Source organism: Vulpes vulpes, chromosome 13 (genome assembly GCF_048418805.1).
Source record: "Vulpes vulpes isolate BD-2025 chromosome 13, VulVul3, whole genome shotgun sequence".
In the NCBI taxonomy this organism is placed as follows: domain Eukaryota; kingdom Metazoa; phylum Chordata; class Mammalia; order Carnivora; family Canidae; genus Vulpes; species Vulpes vulpes.
This window is the reverse complement of record NC_132792.1, coordinates 147,796,085-147,809,241: the sequence shown is the minus strand read 5'-3', so window position 1 is coordinate 147,809,241 and position 13,157 is coordinate 147,796,085. Positions and strand designations below refer to the sequence as shown.

General features: G+C 38.6%; 1 protein-coding gene across 1 annotated transcript in view; it reads left to right on the top strand.

The window, feature by feature from the left end:
* Window positions 1-2,786: 2,786 nt before the first annotated feature.
* CENPF (centromere protein F) overlaps window positions 2,787-13,157 on the top strand; it is an 84,920-nt gene continuing 74,549 nt past the window's right edge. Inside the window, exon 1 of the mRNA XM_026001115.2 lies at window positions 2,787-2,885. The gene's annotated coding sequence lies outside the window, so the exon portion shown is untranslated. The remainder of the gene's footprint in view (window positions 2,886-13,157) is intronic.

Genomic DNA, 13,157 nt, shown 5'->3' with positions numbered 1-13,157 from the left:
TGACAAGAAGCAGGAAGATGGACTTGTGAGGTCCTTCTGCACGCCAGGAACCACCTACTCCCACCCATCTGCCAAGCCAGCTCCATATGTTCTATAAAGTCAATGGAATCTTTTCTGTGACATTTTTCCCAATTAAAGAGAGCATCTTTTCTACCCAGTTTTTCTACAAACTCCTTATAAACATTTATATGTCTGTATTTATGTTAGATTTAATCTATTTCTTATCGACTATATACAGGTTAACTATGTTAATTTTTTGTGTACATAGTTCATCTCAACATTATTTCAGAAATATTTAATAATCCCCTACTAAGTGCTGATAATACCCAGTTGAATAAGACATGTACTATATTTAGACAGAAACAGGTCTTCGTTATCATCAATCAACACTTCCTATACCTAATAACAGCATTTTGAATGAATACATACTTTTTGATAAAGATGGATGGTGCAGGTTTTTTAAATGATAGAATATGGGGAGAATGTTCAATAGCTTGTTTTTTTGGAAGAGCATTATTACCACATTTTTCCGTAGTTTTTAATTTAAAAGAGAATAGTTCAAATTAAATGAGACTTGGCATAAAACCTCAAAAAACATTATGGCATAATCAAATAATGAAAACAGGGTTGGGATTTAAGAAAATCCTTAGTAGGAGCATGGAAACACCATTTCTGGCTAAAATAGCACTTCGCTGTAGAAACTGTAAATGAAGGCCATAGAAGGATTCTAACTACAGAATTCCTAGTATTTGAAAAATCATGCAAAGGAAAAAAATTATAATAAAAAATAAAAAGTTTAATCTATATAATAGCTATTCCATAAAGTTATTTACATCTTTATGCATATTCTATATATATGACTGAATACTCACTTTTATTGACTTGCAACCAGCAAAACCATTGCTACTGATTTGTAGGAAGCAAGTGCTCTAGAAAAATAATTTGAGGGGCACCTGAGTGGCTCAGTGGTTGAGCGTCTGCTTTTAGCTCAAGTGGTGATCCTGGAGTCCCGGAATTGAGTCCCACATGGGGCTCCTCATAGGGAGCCTGCTTCTGCCTCTTCCTCTCTTTCTGTGTCTCTCATGAATAAATAAATAAAATCTTAAAAGAAAAAAGTAATTTGAGAAAAAGCCCTATATTTATGTTTAACTAGTTATTTCTTAACCAAAATCTGTTACCAAGAAAGTAAATATTAAGATATGGCTACATAAAACTATCAATTTCCTCAAAAATGCAGAGAAATCAGTAAGTTATAAAATATTGGCAGGGTGGGGATTTATGATTCATGTACAAGAGACCCTCCACTCCAGCTGTTGATAGCTGTGCCTGGGCTGTTGGAACACATGGCTCTGGTCTCACTGTGTGACACATGGTGAGCTCACCAATGTCTCAGCAAGAGCTTGTAAGGGGAGAAAGTGACATTTTTTGTACTAAAAGTGGGATTTCATCAGAGTAGTTCAGCAGGGCCTCACTTTGGAGAAAACCTAATATAAAAATTCCAAACTTATGAAATAAATATATTGGGGGATTATTTCTTATTCAAGGTAAATCACCAAGGCTATAGACCATTGCCTTGTTTATATTATGTGCATCAGTATTGATTGTAAGTATGAATTCAATATTTACACAAATTTACACACACATATAATTTAGGATTGGAGCTTGATCCACTCAGACATGAGTGACATTATTACAAGTTGAAAACTGGCCATTTGATTCTACAATTCACTTATAGGTCTTTGTTTCCCTGATTACACAATAAGGGGAATTGGCCTAAAGTTTCTTTTAACTCTAAAATCGTATGATACCTTGATTTTTCTGAGACAAGTCTTCTGCTACATCAATGGCTTTAGAAGTTCATAGTTCCCTCATATCTTCCTTTCCACAAACCTCCTATTTTGAAGAATAGTGATTTGGGCCAATGCTCTAGGAACCATACAAGTAGTAGACTTCCTGTGGTTCTGGAACTAGGGTTAGAAATCCACACATCTGGATTTCTATGGACATGTCAGTCATAAATTATCTTTCAATCCCCAAACACCAGTACAGAAGTCTATGTAAGTATTAACATTTTCTACGGGTAAAATGCAACTTTTATTGCATTAAAACGGTTTACAAATACAAAATATAATGGTTTGTCTCTTCTAAAATCTCCCCAAAAAGTGAGTACATAAAAGTTTCTCAATTTCTTGTGTTTTTTCCCATATAGTTTTGTAGATTTGCGGTGTCCGCCACCACTTGTCTATGGAAGGAGGAGACAGTATAAATGGGCAGTACATTAACGTATCTGGAAGAACAGAAGATCACTGACTTTTAGGTCACTGGTTTATTTATGCCTACAAACGTAAGGCTGCAATTTTCCATTCCTACATAAACAATCATTACGCATTAATTCAACAACTGTATCTTGAAGTTTACTATGTTCCAGGTCTTCTGCTGGACGCTAGATTCAAGATATTACAGCCACACAGGCTCTGTGCCCCATGAAAGTTACCACTAATGCAGACCTAAATATTAGATAAATTATACCAAATATATTTGTCATTACAAACTGTGCTAAATGTAATGAAGGAGAAGAAAACAGTATCAAGAGACAGAATAAGTTTCTCAGCCTAGAATTTGGAATACTTGAATCTTCAAAACAAGCCATCTTTTATATAAGGTGTCTCCTGTAGATCAGATACCATATCGAAGGCCAGGCTGGGGAATGCAGAACATCCTGTCTCTCTGTTCCCTATCTCTCTTTTCCCTCCTCATCCCCAGGTGCTCACGTACTAACTTCTTTCCTTCCTCCTCCTTCAGGACAAACAGACAGGCCCTCATGTCCATCCAGTTATGAAAACCAATGCCTAGGAAGTCCAGTACTCTCCTGGGAATGAGCCACGGTAAGTGGTCTCTCTGTTATAAATGTGTGTGAATTGCATGAAGTAAAGAAGCAGACACACCAGACATCAGAGCTCAGAGTGGTAGGCCAGGCCCTAAATCCCATGTTCATTTTTCTGTCTTCGTTTTCCTTGGTTTCTCGGCAGCATTTCACACAGTTGGCTACTACCTCTTGCTTGAAATGTAACCCCTCTTGGTATACTCTCCCCACAACCTTCCCCATTTCTCTAAACACCTCTTCCTCCCCCATCTCTAAATGTTGGAGTTTCTCAGGTGTCAGTCCTGGGTCCTCTGTCCCTGATGAATCTCCTTCTCTCCTTGATTAATCATGTCTATTCACATGGCTTCAAATGTCATGTGTGAATGATGATTCGCAAATGTGTGTTGCATGCTGAAAAAACTAAGTTCTTATTTAAAAATTAATTATTTTTAAGATTTTATTTATTTATTCATGAGACACAGAGAGGCAGAGACATAGGCAGAGGGAGAAGCAGGCTCCCTGCATGGAGCCATACATGGGACTCAATCCCCAGACCCCGGGATCCCAGCCTGAGCCAAAAGCAGATGCTCAACCCCTGAGCAACCCAGGCATCCCTCTTTTTTTCTTTTTTTAAGTAAGTTCTATACCCAATACAGGGCTCAAGCTTATGACCCTGGGATCAAGAGTTGCATGCTCTACCAATTGAGCCAGGCAGGTGCCCCCAGACTATATTCTTTTCTTTTTTTTTTTAATAAAGATTTTTAATTAATTTATTTGAGAGAGAGAGCAGAGCAAGTGAGAACACGAGTTGGTGGGGAAGGGCAGAGGGAGAGGGAGAAGCAGGCTTCCTGCAGAGCAGTGCCCGTCCCCCGCCCCCCCCGCCACTGTGGAGCTACATTTGACAGTGATCATGACCTGAGCTGAAGGCAGACACTTAACCAACTGAGTCACCCAGGTGCTCCCAAAACTAAATTCTTAATTCACATTTAAAAAATCCTGTTCCTCTTTCAGTCTACCCTACTGTATTTGGTATCATTACCATCTACCCAACTGTACCAGTTGGAAACCTAGGAGCATCCTTATGTCCTAACTTCCCACCTTCTTCACACATGCTATCATATAACCTTAAATCAGGCCACGTCTTCTCATCACCTCTCCTAGCACACTAGGCCAAGCTATCATCATTTCCAACCTGGACCACTACAGTAATCCAAGGGTTTGCCTACATTCCCTTCTCCACGAGGCAGCCATTTTTCTCTAGGTTAAAAACTTTGGATGGCCTCCTATAGTAGTTTGAAAAAAGAAGTCCAAATATTTTACTAAGAATCCTGCATGATGACCTCTGCAAGCCTCTCCAGCCTCATATTGGGCCATTTCTTTTTGCTCATTGTGTCTAAGACATCCTGATTTCCTTTTCACTTGCTTATTTATGCCAGGCCCCTTCCTATCTCAGGGCCTTGGGTATGCTCTTTCCCCTGCAAGGAACATAATGAACCTTTACTTTCCACACAGTTGGCTCCTTGCTCAATCAGCCTTAGTTCAAATATTCCTTCCCCAAGTCTTCTCTGATTATGCTCTGTATCAAGGTTCTCCAGAGATGAACCAGTAAGATAGATGGTAGATAGATAGATACACACACATACCCCCCCCCCACATATACATACATACATACATACATACATACATTGTTGGGGTAACAAAGCTGAAATCTGCAGGTCAGCCCAGAAAGCTGGAAGCTCTCAGAAGCTGATGCTGTAGTCAGGAGAATTTTTTTCTTATTTTCCTCAGGGAAATCTGTTTTGCTCTTAAAGCCTTTCAGCTGATTGGATGAGGTCCACCCTCATTATCTAGAATCATCTCCTTTATTTAAAGTCAACTGATTTTAGATATTAACCACATACACAAAATATCTCCACAGCAACACTTAGCCTTAGTATTTTGTTGAAAAATAGTACTATAGCCTCGCCACGTTGACACATAAAATCAACTGCCATACCTGGCTAGGATTTGACTCTTCAATCTTTATTTCTATGCCATTAACATATGCATTTCATTTCCTCATGCCAGGTACCTTGATAAGGGCCTAGAATTTTTTCCTCATTACTATTCCCAAGGCTGGACTGAGGCACTTTTGACATGCAATAGAATTTCTGGGCTAAGGAATTGATTGCTTCCACAAATCCCCCCTTACTTGTATTTTTCCAGTCAAACATTTTGCCAATTAGAGTTAATACTTAAGCGTCAAACATTGTCAAAAAGTAAACTCCATAAGTGGTAGTAATAATCCCATTGCTGGACATTCTAAGCTGGTTTTGATTTTGTTCTCTCTCTTCACTATAGCTTCCTATGACTCTAAGTATTCTTCTTTTGTACTTAAGAGTGATTATTTAGGAAATACTTAATGTCTGATGCTCCACAGATTAGCACCCAGATGTGTTACTTAGTATTTGAGAATCCTGAAATTTTCCTTGCAAGAAAATAGTGTCTTTTTTTTTTTTAATATAAAAAACACCTTTCTCTTTATACCCTAAGAGGAAGAATACACATTATAAGATGACAGGGAAAATATGTGGGAGAGACAGAGCCTCAATCATTTTCCAGTAATTAATTAATAAGCTTGTCCTACTGAAAACAATGCAAAATCCACCCCTCCTTCTCAAAGAATGGAAGGGAGGGTAAAAATACATAGTTCACTAACTGTAGTCAAATAGTTAACTTCTTTAGCCATAATTATGCTAAGGTTCCCAAACTTGGCAAAATCTAGGGTATTAGCAAATGGGAAACACATCAAGACCAAAAATGATTTTCATATTCTCACCAGTATCAAGTAAATGACACCCACCTGCAGTCTTTGCTCAGTTACAAGGTGGAGGGGGGTGCGGTGTAGAAGGCTAGCTGGATTGTGAATCATGTGGGCCACTTGTTTGCCTCCTCCTTGTGATAATGATCTTCCACCCAACCAACTGAGCACCTCAGAGGGTGGGGGAAGGCAGGAGTAGGGACAGGATAATATCTTCCATTTGGTCTACGTTGCTTTTCTTTAGAGGTACCAAAAGAAGGGAACAGAGGTTGAAATTAATGAGGTGGAAATGAGATTCTGAATTATCAGTGCATTTCAATTATCTCTGCTCACCGTTGCAGGTTGACTGCACTCAATTTCCTTTAGACTTCCCTAGCTAGAGAAGTCTAGACTCATGAGAAAGAAATACTTCTTTTTCATAGGAACTCTATTCCCTGTATCTACCTCTATTGTTTTAAAGGGCGGTTTAAAAAGCTTAATGAGGCCTAAGTAGAAAACCATTTTTACTTTTTGTTATAGGAAGCCTTGAAGGCATTTTTGTCAACAAAGGGTTTCCCCTAGTGTCTTTGGACCATATTTCTGAAAAGCTTTTCCATGTCACTTCCCTGCATATGTTCCCCAGACTAGAGGAATGTAAGTAACATAACATACCCTCTATATACTATTTTCTTCCTCAGTTCCTCATGTCCTTGTTGGAAACATAGCTTTCATTCTTTAAGACTGCTTTCAAGTTCTAATATCAGAGAACTTCTGCAAAAACCAGATATGGGCTTGATGTACAGCGGATTGAGAAGTTGAAATAACATAATGCTTGCATACAAAAGCAGTGAAAAGTCAATTATGTTCTTTCTCTGTGGGTACAGTAAATAATGATAAACCAGGCAGGGAGATCATAAAGTTCCTTTTTTTTTCTTTTCTTTTTCTTTTTTTTTTTTTTTAAGGAAAAGAAAGAGTATAGCTAGGAAAGAAAAGAGAAGGGCTATGTCTCTGGTTGACCAGCTAGCCCAGAGATTCTATCAGAAACAGTAAAAATTGCAGCAATTTAATGATGGCTTACAAGATGGAGAGTGCCATTGGTTTGAGGTCCGTTGTTGGGTATTTTTGGAGGACCTGGAGTGGCCTGCAAGGAGGTAATGTTTGAGGTAAAGAGAAGTGAGGGGCAAGATTCCAGTCAGAATCTGACAGGGGTACAAAGGTCAGAATGAGGACAGTGATGTGATGGGAATAGGCTCTGAGGAACATTGTCTGTCCTACCCAAGGGAGGGGCTGCCCCACAGGAGAAGGATATAAGCCTCCTTTTCTCTGAAGAAGGGTCAGGGACAGGCAGTGTGACTGAGTAGTGGCCTGTGCTGTTTCTTTCTGGCAGAAAGCCTTCATTAAGAGTTTCTCAACTGCCAAGGAAATTAGGCCCCCGTTCAGCCAAGTTAAAATTCAACCCTTCACCTCCAGCCCCACTCCTTCCAGATCCTTTAAAATTGACCATAAGACCTTTAAAATTGCTGGAATAATGGGGCAGAGAAGAAAAGATTAATGGTTTTCCCTAAGCAATTAATTTGGGCCTGCTATTTGAATAACTAATGTTCTAGTATCCTCTTATTTTGCTTTCCACTTAAAATTCAAAGCAGACTCATAACTACTCCATATGAGAACAAGTTCTGGAGTTTCCTGTCACCTCTACAGATAAATTATATAGTTATACACACACACATACACACTCCAGAGTTACAATTCATCTCCCTCCTTCAGTTTTTTTTTTCTTAAAGATTTTATTTATTTATTCATGACACACACACACAGAGAGAGAGAGAGAGAGAGAGAGACAGAGGCAGAGACACAGGCAGGCAGAGGGAGAAGCAGCCTCCATCCAGGGAGCATGATTCCGGGTCTCCAAGATCAGGCCCCCGGCTGAAGGTGGCGCTAAACCGCTGAGCCACCTGGGCTGCCCCCTCCTTCAGTTTCTAATACATTCTGACCTGGTGCCCTTCACCTTTTAAGTGGTGAAGACAGTAAAGGAAATCTTAGCATTTGACATTCAGCGCATCATAAACATACAGCTATACATGCAAGTTCTGTAGGAAAACACAGAATTATCATACTACTTGAAAAAAAAAATAGCCATTTCCTCCAGGAAGAAAAAAACATTTGGCCCAAGAATTTTGTATTCTTCTTCTTCTTCTTTTTCTCTTAATTCCTGAAACCTACCATGAAGATCCCAGGGAATGAATAGAGTTTCCAAGTTTGGTTCTTGGTTATTCCGAAACACTTCTTTTTGGGATATACACAGATGTGTGGATCTTTATTAGATATGGTCTTTGCCCAAATGCCTAACTCAGTCTGTTTTCTTGCTATTATCTTCAAGTGAAATCCAAATCTCTAGGAGGAACTTAAAAAAAATAAATAAATAACACCTGGTCTGGCACCCAAAACCTTAAGGGCCAAAAGCCAGAGCAGATTCTCCAGCTATAAGAATCAAACCATTCATCGTCTGGCCTTCGGGTCTGCCAGCCAAGAGGGAACAGGAAGCTTGCTGTGAGTCCAAGACTGTGGAATGCAAAACCCCAAGCAGTTACTTGCTGTGGTTTTAAGCTTTGTCCTGAAAGTTAAGAACAATGTGAGTGCTCTTCTAAATAACATTGTAGTCAATAAATACCCAACTAGCACCTAAAGTCTTTGAACCTATTCTAGAAGTCACTCTTTACATGATATTTCAACACCGTATTAGTCTTTAAAGCAAATTTAATATGGGTACTCATGTACCAAGTACCCAGACTGCCTGCCTGATTAGGTTGCTATTTAAGACCGAGCAGATCAAATGCCCTCCCTAAAAATCCTTAGTAGGCATTTTAATGCCTTATGGAAACCTCAGCTAGCTATTGGACAACCTTTTTCATGGGTCATCCTTGAGTTATAGTTTACAGATTTGTATGGGGTGAGAGGGCTGTTTGAGCAGGATCTGAGTTTGTCGTGGTTCACATATATGTGCATTTAGACTCTATGTTCGCTGGCAATCCAATTTAATAGCTCATTTCCAAATCCTTTCTTGGAAAAGGAATTCAGATTACATAATCATGAAAAACAAACCTGTTGCCACCCAGCATGAGCTAACATGTTATAGTACTTTATGGCCTCAGGTTAGTAAGCCAGCACCCGGTTTCTTGCACCAAGGAGAACACTGGGAAAGTGAAGATCTGCCAGTTTTGTTAAAGTAATGCCACTTAGTGGTAATGACATAGGCGATTCACCTTTGTCGTTAGATCACACTACCTTAGGACTGCATGATCATTAGCACCTTAGAAGCCGATTAAAGCAATTCTTTAGATTAGCTCGTCTTAGTAGGAAGACCACCTTGGGTGTTCCTAGTCATCCTCAACATTCCCATCAAATGCATCTTCCGCAGCACAGCCTTCCCTGACACAAATGAAGTCATGAGCTCTGATCCTGTGTAGCCATCCACAAGCATAAATTGTCTATCAAATTCAACCAAAGAATTGGGGTGTTCTGGGTTTTTAAATGCTTTCATTCAGACGGGCTTGGGAGATAAAAAGCCTCTCAACTCAATTTAATACTATATTTCCTGGCTTAAGAGCCATACACAGATAACTTTGTGATTTTGTGATTAGTACACCTTATAAACATAGTATTGGGTGTAAAAATCACCTTCATTCTTCCTGTAGAAATTAAAGATGATTAGGTGACAACCTATTCAGAATAGTGGGTGTCAATAATTATCTTTTTTTAAAAAAAAAAAGACTTTATTGGTTTATTTGAGGAGAGAGAACATGAGTGGGGTGAGGAGGGGCAGAGAGAGGGAGAAGCAGACTCCCCACTGAGCAGGGAGCCTGACTCAGGGGCTTAATCCCTGGACCCTGAGATCATGACCTGAGCCAAAGGCAGATGCTTAACCTCTGAGCCACCCAGGTGCCGCACCAATGGCTATCTTTTGAAAACTCACCATGTGGCATGCTGCTAAGAGCTTTACACAGATGATTCACTTAATTCTCATAAGAACCCTAGTAGGTGGATAAGGGTGAAGAGAGAAATTTGCCCAATGTCTCACAGCCCTAGTGGTGAGGCCTGGACGTGTTCTTCCATCTGCCACGTACACCTCTGCACTGGGCTATCTCCTTGATATCACACTGCAGAGGGATCCAGACGACAAGGATCACACTCTCCAGTTGCTGAGGTCAATGGGTCATGCAGAATACGTATTCTGTCAATTTTTTTTTCATGAAATAATACCCTTTCTCTTGGTAATTAAAGAACCAGATGCAAATCTGAAAAGTGTTACCTGTTTTTGTTTTTTTTTTTTAATAGTCAAGTGTTCCCATTTTTCTGGTTCTAAGATCTCAGAAGTAAATTCTCCTGGAAGGGAAAATATAAGGGTTATTTATTTATTTATATTTAAAGATTTTATTTCTTTATTCATGAGAGACAGAGAGAGAGAGAGAGAGAGAGAGAGAGAGACAGGCAGAGACACAGGCAGAGGAAGAAGCAGGCTCCCTGTGGGGAGTCTGATGCGGGACTCGATCCCAGGACCCTGGGATCACAACCTGAGCCAAATGCAGACGTTCAACCACTGAGCCACTCAGGTGCCCCATAAGGGTAATTTTAGATACACTTTGTCTCTCAAGTATCTGCTTAGCCAATACTAGACAAGAGGGAAAAAAGTTAGGTCTCTTCAGCAGCTACTCCTTCTGCAACTTCTAGGAGGCAAAGGAGACAGGAATGAACAGTTTTACTCCGTTTGCTTGTGCTTCGCTGGCACTCTGCCTCATGCACTGAGCTTTTAGATGAAGCAAAGCAAGGTGGTTACTCTCCAGCTGTTTCTCTTCCCTCTTCTCCTGATGTCTTTCTTTCACCAGACAGCTGGGAGAGTAGAGTTTGAGGAGTTTCCAGTATTTGAACAGGGGCCCTTGGATCTATCATTCACAAATTCTACATTTTTTATTGAAAACTTACTATGCACCCAGCAAGGAAGTAGGCATGAATGCGTTCAGTACTCAGCTTTTTTTTTTTTTTTTTTTTTTTTTTCTGGCTACTGAGGGAACTGGATTCTGTTAAAGTCAGGCAGACCTCAGATGCTGTTCAAATATTGCCTTCACTCTCAAAAGTAGTAGTAGTTTTAGGGTTGTGAAGTGTGGAAGGCATTCGGAATTAGGGAGGGTGAAGAAGTCAGGGCTCCCCTGGGGAGAAAGTGAAAGGGAATTATCATAAGGTATTTATCTAGGGCTTTTCTGGTTTGAGAAGGGAGGATTGGAATATAAGGAGGCCACAAAAATTGTTGTCTATTTATTCTGTGATAGATAATGGAGCCACAAAAGTTGCTGTCTCTTTATTTTGTGATATATTATTCTGTGCTATTTATTTTGTGATAAATAAAGATATATTTTCTAACACTATAGCTTAGAGGCTCAGTATTGATGATTTCCCTTCTCTCCATGCCACCAGGCCTCACCTAAACACACAGGGGTTTGAATTCATGTAATAGCTGTTGGGAGACCACCACGGTAGGTTTGGCTGAGACTCCCATGGTTTTAGCGCTGAAAGTCACACCGCCCCGAAACCCTTCCCTCCTAGGTCATGCTGTCATCCTTACTGCTCCTTGAAATTCAGCAAGCTAAACCTATGTGACCTTCATATGCAGGGTTATATTTTGCAGAAAATCAACTGGGACAATTTAAAAATATTATATCATCAGGTATTTTTTTCAATGTCCTATACCTTAAAATAAAAACAAAAGAACCTCCATCCAAATTCATTTAGAAATATTCTCACCAATTTAGGGCATGAATGATTTAACTGTTCTCCAGTTTAGGCTTAAAATACAGTGACTATACAATTTAGCTGCCCAATTAAGATATTTTGAGAGCAAAAGGGAGATTAAAATTATTTAAAATGGGGGTACCAAAAATAAATAAATAAAATAAAATAAAATGGGGGTACTTGGGTGGCTCAGTGGTTGAGCGACTGCATTCGGCTCAGGTAGTGATCCCAGGGTCTTGGGATCGAGTCCCGCATGGAGCTCCCCACAAGGAATCTCTTTCTCCCTCTGCCTAGGTCTCTGTGTCTCTCATGAATAAATTTTTAAAAAAATATTTAAAATGTATAATCATAATATATTTATTTATCAACAAATTGTTTTTTTTTATATTGTTGGATCTATAAAATAGTGCCAATAAAAACCACTTTCAAAAAAAGAATTCTTTCAGGGGTGCCTGGGTAGCTCAGCCAGTTAAGCATCTGCCTTTGGCTCAGGTCATAGTCCTGGGGTCCTGGGATCCAGCCCCATGTCGGGCTCCCTGCTCATCGGGGAGCCTGCTTCTCCCTTTCCTCCTCGTTCCTGCTCTCTGTCACTATCTCTGTCTCTCTCTCAAATAAATAAATAGAATAAAATCTTAAAAAAATGATTCTTAAAAATATATATACCCATGTATATTAAAATAAAACATGTGAAACATGTTGATTATCTGAATATTAAAAATAGTCTAAGCAGAATAACTGTTGTTGGTATATATTCATATACTTTATCCAGTTTCTTAGCTTTATCATTTGTTAATACTCTGTTATTGGTGTATTTCTGAAGAATGTATTTTTTCAGTATGATCTTATTATATATGTATTTTAAAAATAAATTTGCCACATTCCTTGTCAGTTGACTCCTCTCTATAGTCCACAGTATTTTTAACTGATAAATTATTCCCCCAGTGGTGAGGGTCATAGTAAACTCAGAACAAATTCTGCTAAATGGAGGAAATTCTCAGTTCTATTCTTTTTATTCTGAAATTTGTAGGTATTTCAGCCAAGATATTTTCACAGATGATTTCTGTTTGCTTCTTTTCACACTAGATTTAACAAGTACTTTTATAAGACAAAACTTGTAAGTTCTATTTGTACTTTAAAACATTTTATATAATGCCAATGCTTCAAAATTGTTAACGTTTATGATTTCATTCCATTCTAGCACAGAATATACATTTATGAAATAAAACAAGAAACTCCATCAAAAGATTATTCCACAAGTCTTGGTATTCCAAGGCACAATTGTAGAACTTCAAAATTAAATCTTGTAAATTGATGAGGCTGTCATTGTTTATTCAATTCTTTCCTTGCTTTTATAGGATAAATTTCAATATTTCCTTGTTTCCAAATTTTGTTTTTAATAACTGCAATTCTCTAAAAGCTTCACGGAACATTTCTGCTCTATCGACATCCTATTTAACATGAAATTTATTGATAAAAGTTAGAGTTGATGTAGAATTTGTATTTATGAAACTCATAATACAAATACTTTTATCTTCAAAGTTCAACTTTTTAATTGAATTTACAGTAGTATTTACAATATGGCCAGATGAACTTTTTTTTACTTTGATTCCATGATTTTATGAAAAATATCGAACACTTACTGAAATCAATCAATTTGTAATTTGAAGCATCTGTTGACACAATAAGAAAGGAGTCATTTAGCTGTCTGCAGAGTTCTAATTAAACCAAACA